At 30.5% G+C, this 12,922-nt stretch overlaps 1 protein-coding gene across 3 annotated transcripts in view; it reads right to left on the bottom strand.

Annotated features, from left to right (window-relative positions):
• Positions 1–12,922, bottom strand: part of LOC125077824 (proton channel OtopLc-like) — a 54,074-nt gene that overhangs the window by 31,366 nt on the left and 9,786 nt on the right. For 2 of the 3 annotated variants that reach the window (XM_047689903.1, XM_047689905.1), the window contains exon 2: positions 5,417–5,569. The exons of the other annotated variant lie outside the window; for it this stretch is intronic. The gene's annotated coding sequence lies outside the window, so the exon portion shown is untranslated. The remainder of the gene's footprint in view (positions 1–5,416; positions 5,570–12,922) is intronic. 3 annotated transcript variants of the gene reach the window in all.

The following is a 12,922-nucleotide window of genomic DNA, read 5'->3' as shown; positions in this document are numbered from 1 at the left end:
CTTTCTGTTAGTCTGTTGCTCTTTCACGCCAAACTATTGAACTAAATTTGATATGAAGCAAGCTTTAACTTGAACATATGCTCTTTTATGCCTAACACGTTACAACCAACCACTGAAACGCAATCAAAGCCGCGAGCAACAACTAGTATATTAAAGCGAAAATCTATACGATATTAAAAACTTTTAAAAACAATATTAATATTAAACTTGTACTTATAAATCTATACATTTATATTATTCGTAATAGAAACAAAACTAAATTCGTCGTTAAAATTTAGCTTTCACGTCCACCCCAGCTAGACTACTCAAAAAAAAACAGATTTAAATTTAAAAAAAAAACTTTGCTCAGCGCAGCGAGATTGCAGCTAAAAGCAACTTCCGATGTAATTTCTCTCAGTAACATAAACATAGCTTCTACTTATAGAGTTTGTTTGAGGCTCTCAAACAGCCTGTTGCTTGGTCAAAGCTTACCTTCTTCATTATAATTTACATGCGTTTATTTCACGGTCGAGCTTGTAATATTTTAACTCCAACCGCATTGAATTAAAATTTAACAGATTGCATCATTTTTAATTAACGCCTTCATTTAAAAATATTACAAAATCATAACAATTTACGTCAATTATGTTTCTTTTTTTATTGAAATTATTTTATTGATCTCGAAGAAAACGATTTAATTTTATTCGTATAAAGTAAGTATCGAAAAATAATTTGGTATCTTATTATTATTATTTATAAACGTTAGACGTTGTTTAAGGAGAGTTTCAAATAAAATTAAATACTAATTTCTCTTTCTCTCATTATTATTTTTATATTCGTAAGAAAAGGACATTTTATTAACTAATCACCTAAACTCTTAATCAAAATATGGTTTTTTGCACGGTTGAATCGTCAATATTGAATTAAAAGTAAAGCCACCACCAGTTCGGAAGGTAGGCTACCGAGAAGAACCGGCAAAACTCAGTAGCTTCTCTTTTTCACCATTTTAATTACTGTGTGTATATAAATAAAGTACATTAAAAATTATATAATATAACTTTCCTGGAATTTTACAAACACAAAGACCATACTTCTTTATCATTAAAATAAGATTTTATTACATAGTATCATTTATCAATGCTTTTTACACGATTGAATTTATAAAAAAGCCAAAAGCCAAATCAAATCCATAAACCTATAGGTAATTTGTTAAAGGGGATATAAATATATGTCAATTTAATAGAACCTTAGCCATGTTACTCACACGAGAAAAAGGTCCTCCTATTGATAGTTAAGTGAGCAACACATATGACTAGATCCTCCAATATATTTATAGATATAGTATTCTATCTATAACAAGACGTGGTTAATTCACACAAAATGGTAAGTTTATCTATACTATAACATAATAAATGCAAATAATAACAAAATAACTCTGTTCGTCCGTCCGTTCCTCTTTCAAACCACTAAAATTAATTTTAAGAAATTTTGTATGAACCAATTTTAAGCTACAAGACGGACTAGGCTACTTCTTATGACTAAACCTGACGTTCAACCCCTAAAACGCGAACGAAGCCTACTTAGGTATATATAAAGTCTATTTTATATATATACCTAAGTATACTATTATTAGCTCACTCTTGTTTATAGAAATATTTTATTTTCGAAAATAAATTCATACGCTAACAGTATAGTAGGATTACATATAATTTTATCATATATCCACTAATATTTAGTTTCAAAAAGAAAGCTTTCGTATATGAGAAAGTGGTTTGTTTAATAATATAGTACACAGCTTAGATAATGCCTGCAAATAATTTTCTCCAACTCAAAGCCCGCCTTTGCTTATTAGAGCAGCGTAATATGTTTATCGCTTCTAATTTTCCGCTTGCTAATTCTGGTTGCGCCTACGATGAGCAACGATCAATATTATCTCTAAGTAACAACACATTTTTATTATTAATGGGTTACCATTTAAAATCTTTTTTTTTTTGTATAGGTTGGCGGACGAGTTTATGGGCCATCTGATGGTAAGTGGTCACCACCGCCCTGCCATAGATAATGGCATTGTAAAAATATTAACCATTCCTTGGAATACACTAGCGTGCCTAAAAAGTACGCAAAGCCGTTAATGGCCTGAACTCTCTCCGGCTGTATCAGTTCATCATCCTATCGGATTAGGAGCGAAGCTTACTGAGACAACAACAGTGTTTTACGCACCTGTGGTTGTCCACAGTTATTGTTATCTACTGCACAGTTAGCTAGTATCCTTTTGACTTATCAAAATAATTAAACAAACCTGATAAGGCTTTGTGCAAACTCGTCTAGGTAGATATCAACCAATCAAACGCCAAACAGCATTAGTTAGTATTGTTAAAAAGAACATAACATCTTAGTTCTCAAGGTTATGTGCACATTGGTGATGCGAGGATGGTGAAATATGGTGAAATAGGATGGCTCACATGGCCATGGGCTATGGGCGGTTATAAACACTTAGCAAGATAGTCAATTTAGCAATCTACCAACTTGTTTTAATAAAAAATGAGGAGGAAACCATCTGGCTATCATTACATAGCATTATGCCTTGGAACGATATATTTTATGCCAAAAAACGAAACTTGAATGTTCAACTGAAATATTAATCTTTTCATTTTGCCCGTTTTATTACCCAAATCAAAATTAAAATAAACTTTGTACGAGTAAAGTCGTACTTAAGAACTTACGTAAGCACTTTTGAATCGTTTACAAGTTAAATTAATCGTAACACGAGCTTTACACATTTTAGAGACTACTGAGAAGACCTACAATCGACTAAATCTATAAAGGAATTTTTAAATATACATTTATTAATTGTTTACAAATTAATTATTCCCAATACCCACCCACCATGCCCACGCACTCATTCCTTAGTTCTACCTTCAAAGGTAAAGTAATAAACATAATTACTTGAGCTTTAAGTCAAGTGATCTACCTTTTTTTATTTACAATTTGCTTTTATGTCAAGTGACTTCGAGACAAAAATCTGAATTTGTCATTAATAGTTTATTGAAACAACTTTAACATGATAAATCATACAGCGCACGTTTTCATTTGGTATTAATGAGATCCTAAATAGATTCTTAAACATTTTATGATATTTTTTCTTGTACTTAAGAATTATGATGCTTTGCAAATTTGTCGGATATCATTTTATAAAGAAAAATATCGAATTGTTAAACTCCATTATATAATTTTCTAATCCATCGATCTATAGTTCATCATAGTTTATTATATTTATAACGATAGGTGGACTGGCAAATGAGGCGCCTGATGGAAGCGGTCACCTACTACACTGAGATATTGGCGCTGTAAGAAATATTCAGCATACCTTACATCGCCAACGCACCACCAACCAAAGGAACTAAAGAGTTATTTTCCTTGCACCTGTTACACTGGCTCGCCCTTTAAACCAGAACACAAGAATACTAAGTATTGCGGTTAGGTTTACTGCTTAAAATAAGTGATGACTGCTTATAATGAGTGAGTTATACCTACCCAACAGGCCACAAAAACTTACCACCTAGTCAATAAAAATACAAACGACAAGAATAAATGAAGTTATAAATGATATTACATTTTATTGTATAGTTGTTATGTTACAATGAAAAACGTATAAAATTATTTCGTACTCTGCCCATTTTATACTTTAAAAAATATTATAATGTTACTTAAAAAAGGTTGGTTGGTTTTTAAAACTTGAGACCTACATAATCATTATTTAAAATGTATGTGGATTGTGGAACTATATCATCACCACGACCTCGTTTACATTGCAACTTGCAAACTAAAAAGATATAAAAAAAGTAAATTTTTTGTATGAAAATGTACTACCCCAGGAATGGAGTAAGGACTAGCGCCTCCTTTCCTTTTAAAAGTTCCTCACTATGTTTTTCTTCATCACCAATCACGAAATTAAAACAAAAATTCAGAGAATGATAATTGAGCTAGCTCGGATTTTAAGCCGCAACCTTCGCTTAATATTCACGTTTACTAACCACGAGAACATTGATACCTAAAAATGTATGGAAAATAAGTTTTCCTTACGTTATACTGAACTTAATTAACTTCCTGTTTTGAAATTGTAATTTGTCTGTAACACACACTTACTTAGCTACGATTACATAATTACACATTTTAATTAGTTTAATTTTGTAAATTAAGAACATTTAGGACTCTAAAAGAATTATTTATTTAATACCACATGCAAACCTGCGGCATATCAAGTGCACAATTGACATGTTAAAATATATGTCCTAGTAACCCTTTTACAAGCAGAAATTAAATTTATTTTACACGTTGAACACCTAAGCCAGCATGGTGTAAAACAGGTAGATAACATGAAAAAAGCCTGATATTTTCTTTTAAAAACGATCTCAAATACACTTTTACTTTTTTGATTACTTTTTTTGTTTTTTTATTTTAAATCTTGACGTGATCTTTGACGAAGGTTTTCTATCGTAGATATTTTGAATAATTTAAAATAAGAAATAAGCGTCCCATTTTATATACTTTATATTCACATTTGAAAAATATTGTAAAATAATCATATTATAATTCCTATTTGTCATTTATTATAACATAGATTGTTTGTAAAAGGATTTATAACAAAGGAATTCGTGCTAGAAAATTTTCTAAGGACATCTACAAATAAACGACAGTTTCATCGTCCGATACACGCGGTGATCTCATCGACTCGTAGTTCGTATTCAAACGAAGCTATTACAATTCTCGGATATGACATATCCCTTGTCGTAATTCAGTTACTCCATCTCATGTGAACAAAATCTAATTTCAGTTCGAGACTCAATATTTAGGTCGCGAATTTAGATAAATAATTCGATGGTGACGGAAGATTTATACGGATATTAATGCATTAGCTGAATTTCTCCTTACAACTATATTAATAATTGTAGATCGATGACGTAATTAAAGGTTTAAAATACTACGTTCCAATTTCACAAGGACCACCGGAAGCCTCGTCCCGAATGAGGTCATCGTAAAAGATGGCCAATTGAACCAAAATATGTAATGCTTTTCTATCATTTTGTAGTAATATACAAAAATACTGTGATATTTTAAAAGTTAAGAGAACGTACATATTATTATTAAAAAAAGGAAAGAACTAATACGTCTTCTATATTTTTTATGACTGAGGTATATGCTTAAATATGTTTAAAACGATTTTATATATTTTCTTGGCTTTGTACAAGTTTGTAATTTACTTACGTAAATTATCTTAAATTCATACGACCGCTACTACAAGATTACTTTGACATTTGGGGGTAACGACAAAATTACGCACTGGAAGTGGTAGCGGATGTCAAGGCTTCGGGTGGGAAACAGGCTCTATCACATTTAGTTTAGGTCGTTTTTTGACTGCACTAAGTAGGTCACCAACCTTTTGACACTGAAATTCAGTCACGGTGGCCGTGTTATCTACGGTCGATTCGGAAAACGTGACGCCGCGTCGAGCGCGGCGTACGTCGTCCGCCAGGGCGCAAGCGTGGTCGGCTTGCTTCGGCGCGCAGCCAGACGCGCTCGCGGGCCGAGACTGGCGTGTTCGCGCGTTTTCCCTCCCGCGCTTTCCCACTGGCATGCGCACATCAAGCCTGCATTGTTCTGCAAATAGCAGCGAGGGCTGGGCCGCTATTCAACCGTGCGTCTTTCAGAGCCAGCGATACACTGAACTGTTGCCGCGGCACTAAAGATGTGCGCGGACAACTTCGTTTTGTTGGTCGAAACAGTAATTTAACCAACTACTTACACAATCGCAGGTAGCCTTTAAAATGTGCGAAGGTAGCCTGTTTAGAACTTATTACCTTTTATTTATTTAACTTTGTTTTTTCTTATTATATTTTATATACCTACATAGTTCTCTGCCAAATTACTAACTGTTCTTTACACCTTCTCTTTACCTAAGAATTACAAATACCTAACAAGTTAAGCACAACTCAGTATATATAATTTTTTACTATCCTTCAGTTATTATCATTCATAAAATTCAATCGAATTTCGAATTGCAGTACTTGTCGTAAAACAATTTTTAATATTGTATAAACTTACCTCGTGAAAATCGTAAGATATAACAAAAAAACAATTAAAAAGTCGTAATAAATCCAATGACCCAGTTAAGCTTTCTCTCACATAGTACGCGTTTGTTACGAGTAGAAATTGTCCAGCTATTTCAAGAACGCATAAAGATTAAAGTCGGTATAAACAGTCAACAGTGGCCACATCACAAATGTCGATCGTCGATAAACAATTCGTTTCCGAGTACAGAGCAGTATACATGCCCTCGTTTCAAACATACTAATGTTCTCAAATCCGGAAATCATGCAGATACTTATAAGTTAAAAGGTTTATTGAAAACAACTATTTTGGTTACATCAAAGGCGATCGGAAATTTAGAAAAAAAAAAAACATTTTAATTCCTGGAATTATTAAAATTAAAAATAAACTATTTTTCGTCCGCGGCTTCACCGCCATGTTAGCAGGGGAGAGGGGCAAGTTTTGGGTACTCTACGTCCTGTTCCGTTACCCCAAACAACGTGTATGCAAAATGAAAACATGAAAACGTATAATACGAGAATTATGAAAAAGGTTTTGAATTACTGATATTATCAAAGGATAAGTTTAGTGGACGAACATTAGTACGCAATCTTATTATTATATTAGACAATTATATTATAACAAACATATTTTCTTTAAAGATCTTACTTGTGACATATTTACATAATGGATTTTGATTGATTTAGAAACTTACTTCGTAAATTTATAAAATCCATTATTAGGTATATTATGTAATCAATATAAACAAATTGTTTGAAGGTACTTTCAGATATTGTAAAGACATATAGATATTGTATATACATACGTACGGTTATTCTGACAATAACCCATATGGGTTATTGTCAGAATATGTTTAGATATTTAAAAGTTATGGTGGTATCAACTCAAATACATACATGAACCCTGAAAACATTACAGCCCTTTTTCAGTGGAGTAATTTACACGATAAATTTAGTTCAAATTGTTTGTTATACACATTTAATCCTTTTCAGAGTAAATATATATTAATTTTAAAATTATTTTTTACGTAATAACATATTTGTTATTCTTTGTATTTTTACCAATAATTCTAAAGAAAAATTTTAAGCGATACGACGTTGATAAGCTTGGGTTGATACTGATTGCGTTACAAAAATAATTTCTCATATCTTTAAAAATATGTTTATAAAAACATGAATTTTACTGTACAAACTAGTATTATGATAAATACTTGTACTCGAAATTTTACACTAAGGTCTGTGTTGTTTTTGCCTCGTATGACGAGTTAGCATTGAGATGGATCGAATTCGTAGTTGAGTTTCGAATTCAGTCTTAGAAAAGAACTCGCAGCTACAATTTTCACCTTATCCCTAGAATTTCTTATAATTAACTTTTTTATTTTATTGTAGTAAAACCTCTTTTTGGAAATAAAAAGTATAAGTTTTTGTATATTTCGAGGCAAAAATTGATAAAATAATATTTAGTTCATAAACGATAATATAACATATTAATAAAACATCCATACGCCCGGTCGTAACCATGTCAACAAGCTATTTTTACGAAAATTTACCACAGACATACAAACCAAAGAAACATTAATTGAACATTTTATTTACCTTCTATCACTAAGCAAAAATCCTTATTGTATCTATAGTAACCAATCATAAATCGTACTCGAGGGGTATCATATTATTTTATCATCAAACATTTTTGTAAGATTTCAATACCGTATACTCGTTTCTTTTTTATATATTTTAATAACAAACAAAGCAATGGCATCAAAGGTTAAAGAACAATCACAGTAATTACATGAAAATAAATTAAAGTTGTTATCACTTAGGCACAGCGCTCACTGAAAAATTATGAATATAAAATAGATTCAAAGAGAAATAGCGGCTCACTAACAATACTGAGGCCGGCCAGATTCAAGCCTTTTAATTAAAACTTTATCTCGAAAATAGGTCGTCATATAATTATTTTTTCTGTAAGCCGATTCAATTATCTAAATCATTTATGAGACAATATACAGTTAATTATAAAAAAAATAAGGGCTTTTAAATCAAATAAGGCTCATAGCACAAGAAGTAGTAAATGTACTATTATTCACTAAAAAATCCTTAAATTAATGTATTCATTATTATTTGCATTAAAATAAAAGTGCATGCATGTATATGTTAGTGGTTTTATCTTTCTTAATTTAGAAGTAACATTAAGAAACCGTGATTATATATACGTATATACAACCATTATTATCGGTGAGTACAAACAGGGCGTGCAAGGACTACCGAGCAAAATATAATGCATTATTCCATTAAAGACATCGTGATAGAACAAGGAAACATAAGTTGCCAGATTGTTGAAAACGAAACTTTCCCAGGAATTTAAATATTTAATTATGTAATAAATTATTAAAATTAAAATATGTCTTAGTTGTGAAAATTAAATTTCAAACCACACACTAAACCAGATCTCATTTTTTAACTTAACTTTTAACGAACTTTATCGAGATAAAAAATCTGCATTTTGGTAAAAAAAACTCTACGTCATCAATAAAAATTGATAATATTATGAAACGAAACGTTATATAATATAGATTGATTACAAAATTAAAATAATCAAATGAGGTTGAGTTAATCAAAAAACTAATATGATTAAATGAGATGGTAGTACGCTCTGTGAAATGTCAGAGGCATTTTTTCACTTGTACTTTTTGATTTTAGAATAAATGTGTTCATTTAACCCCGAAGCTAATTTTACTGAATAATTAATTACACTAATTTAAAACACATAAACACGGCACGTATCAATTAACTCCAATAAATCGATCCGTATTGTTCTGAACTGTAGTCCCTTTCATTACAAACTACGAAATCTTTAACCGAAATGCTCGCTAGATCCCTAACTATATTCAAATTTATTAATGGGCCGGTAGTATTCTGTTTATCTAGATAGATATGCAATTCAAAACAAATACTTATAAATAATTTAAATTAAATTATATTACTATGTTATTATTGCTCACTGCTCAGTATGCATGAAGTAATATAACTTAAAAAAAGAATAAATACGAAACTTAAATAAAAGGTCTACATTTAAAAATATACCTAAAATTCTACATTAATATTTTTTATAGAAATAGTAGTAAGTCAGGATTAGTAAACATTTAAGAAACCTGTAAAACTAGTACTAGTGTAACTCACATTTTTGTCAGCGCTTCGTTACTCCGATCCGTATTAAAAACACAAATATTCTTCACTACGAATAATACAAAATTCAGGCTTAATTTCAAAGCAGCAACTGCATGTTATTTATACACAAATAAGTCGTAACATTGTTCATATTATTTAATAACAAACACGTACTAGAAACACGGTCGTGTTACAACGCAGCATGTTTATGAGAGCTTCGGAGCATTTAACTTTGAGCTTACTCATGTTTTTGTTGGAGAGAGCGAGACGGATTAAAAAACAACGTTAACTTTCGGCTAAACTCGGCTTCTTCCGCGTGGCGTTGCCTTTTAAGTCTAGACGCTAGTAACACATGGATAGGTTTAATGTATGATTTTTTTTTAAACCTTCTAGAATTCATTAGTTAATAAGGAGAACATTCTTAAACGTTTTAAAAAGTATGATAAATTATAATTATTTTATATATAATCAATTGATTATCTCAATTAAAATTAAAAAATATATAGACATATTTTATGTTATTATTATTTCTTAGGTACCTAAGATATCTTAATACATTTTATTAACAAAATACATAGTTACACATTTTTGATGACAAAATACACAGTATTTTTCAATTTTATAATATATAATTTTATATTATTTTACAAATATAAATTTAAAAATTAAAAATAAATTATCCACACTAGTGTTATCGATCGTAAGACGTAATAGCACCATAGGAAACAGATGGGGGCGGCGAGTGTGGGGTTCCGAATGTCCCATAGTTTCGTAATGCACGTCACAATCGCCCATAAATAAAACACGAACTAAAGAAGTATGACATCCTACAAAAAGTATTAATTCAATCGTGTAGAAACACAAATGTATGGGATTCTTTTCAGTCGTTTTAGTCATAGTATTTTCTCTCGTCTTTGGGGAATCATATTAAAAGATTAATATGATTTAGAACTTTGGCCCTGCAATGCCATTCAGCAAGACATCGCTTCATATTTCACAGCTGTAATCGAAATCGAAAACCGATTTACTGTGATACGCTATTTTAATCATATATGATATGATTATTATAGTCAGTGTCGCAAATCACTTTCGACATATTACGATCATGTGTCTGCGGTGAGTTGTGAGTTTGTTCTTAAAAAATAGCTCCACAGAGCCTAAGCCTTAACAATCTTCTACTTCTAATATAACATAAAAGACTACGAATAGTATTAAAAATAATGTTCATTGAAGTTAAATCGACGACATATATATTTTTTAATATTTTAAATTAATCATTATTAACAATATCAACCAGCGGTGTCTACACTTGCACCTGTCCTCTTATGTGTGTGAGATTAAGGCGCAGGTGCAATCCCTAATTATCTCTTAATTTCTTACCAACATTACGTGTCATTAAAACCACATCGAAATAACTACAGGATTTTATAATTACATTCAATTTGCAAAATAATATGTATCTTACCTTTATGCTATGTATAATCCATAATTAAAACGTTCTTGAAATTTAAATACGTTACATCCGTTTCGTATCTGAAAACATTGTACATTATATTATACAATATGTATAGCCAAATGTTTATGATGGGGTATATAATATATTTTATATTCTTAAGAAAATATTACAAATCGAACTACTTACTAAGTAATAGGACAACTTATCGGAATGATGCAAAGCTTTTGCCGTTGCGTCGTGAGACATTATCTTAGATCTGTGTTTTAAGGCCATTTTCCAGTTAAAGCATTGACCGATGTCGGCAGATAGACAAACAAATGCAATCTCGAAGCGTGTGCACGTCTACTAATGTTTACGTGAGCGGCTGTCATAACAGTAGCTTTATAACTTGTCCATATAAATTATTTTTCTTTATTTTTTTTTCTAACTATAGCTATTATATTCAACACGCAACAAATAATTACGATTTTAAAGATTAGCACAACCCTACACGCTATTAGAACGTTAATTTTTAATCTGTTTTATTTAATTGTTAATATTTTAATTGTGTTGAAAAAATATTGTCTAAACTGTAAAAAGGCTTTAGTGGTATATTTATTATTATTATTGGTATAAAATATTATGCCAAATAAAAAATGTCATGCATTTGTTTTAAAGTAGTCTAGTTATACGTGAGAAATATAACAATGGATCAACAAATTCTCAACCCATTTAGTTTTAGTCGTTGTTTTTACAGAGCGTCATTGGCGCCATTAAAACAAAAAAGTTTTAGTATGTTTGGAACCGACATGAGATTTACAGATTCTTAAACCTTTTGTATATAGTTTTATGAGATTTTATGTATTACTTGAACATTAATAATTATTACGTAATATTTACTAAGTAAAAACTTTATTTGCATAAGAATTACACAAATAAGAATTAAAAATAGTTACTGTTTGAAATATTATATTGGTGACATATATACTAACAAACTAGGAAATATAATGAAAATAGTTTTGAATGAAACACTTGCGTTACTATATATGAAAATTAACGTTTAATTACACGTTTACCGTGAAAATTTTTGGTATAAATTAAAAGATAATTTCCATGAACAAGTTTTTACTTTTATTAATTATTCTCTTTTAGTGATAATTTCAAATAAAAACCCAACGGAAAACTCACTATCTCTTTCAACGAAACATTAATATGCTAATAGCACACGTACGTTATACATAATGATATATTTTTTAACATATAACTTTTATGTAAATAATTACAATCTATTTTGGGACCAGTTTAGTGTCAAATAATGGAATTTAATATAATACTCGCTGTATAGTTTAGTTAGCTGCATATACATATATACAGATTATAAAGCTAGTCGGTAAGAACTAACAATTTTTCTGTGATTCGTTTCTTGTCGGTTCTTCTCGGTAGAAAACACATACCGAAACGGTGGTAGCGGATAATTCAATAATTATTGTAAAAGTAATTGAATTTTAGATTTTGAATGTTTTTTGCTCCGTGATTGACTGTATAAAGAAGTTCTTGTCTTAAATTATTTGGAGTTTATAGTACCAAGCTACTCCATGCGGATTGGTGGATGAACAGACGCCTGTTTACGATGTTTGTCACAACCAATGTCAAAGCGAATTATAAATACATATTAAGCACATCAATTCAGTAGTACTTGCACTGATTCGAAGACGCCATATTTGATAAGAACCAAACATTGTGGAAGGGCTAACCCGTGTAGGTAAATCACAACCAGTATTCCTTTATTTTTTAATATTTTGGAAATTTATTTATCGGCGTAATTGACGAAATTTTAATAATGAAGTCAATACCTCATATAAGTTCAGTATTTATTGATTTTATATGTATATTTGATTACAACATTAATTGACACCGGAAACGGGTTCATTGTCCTCGGCTAACAAAATAGGCATAAATGATAACATCTTTAATTAACTAACAGAATTTAACTTGACGTGTAATTTGGACATCGTGGAAACGTTAGAGTATTCGTGTTACGTAACCATAACTCGAACTCGTTTAATTATATTGGAAAATTATTTTTCTTATTCAGTTGGGATAGGGCTAAAATTAATTAATTTTGAATATTTTTGAAACGTTATTTTTAAATAACATAGTAAAGTAACAGTGATGTGTGTTGACCACGTTTTTATAGGACCACGCTGATAGGATTTGCTCGATACACAAGTAG

This window comes from Vanessa atalanta, chromosome 4, assembly GCF_905147765.1.
Source record: "Vanessa atalanta chromosome 4, ilVanAtal1.2, whole genome shotgun sequence".
Lineage (NCBI taxonomy): Eukaryota > Metazoa > Arthropoda > Insecta > Lepidoptera > Nymphalidae > Vanessa > Vanessa atalanta.
The sequence above is the reverse complement of the archived record's forward strand: the minus strand, read 5'-3'. Positions and strand labels throughout refer to the sequence as shown.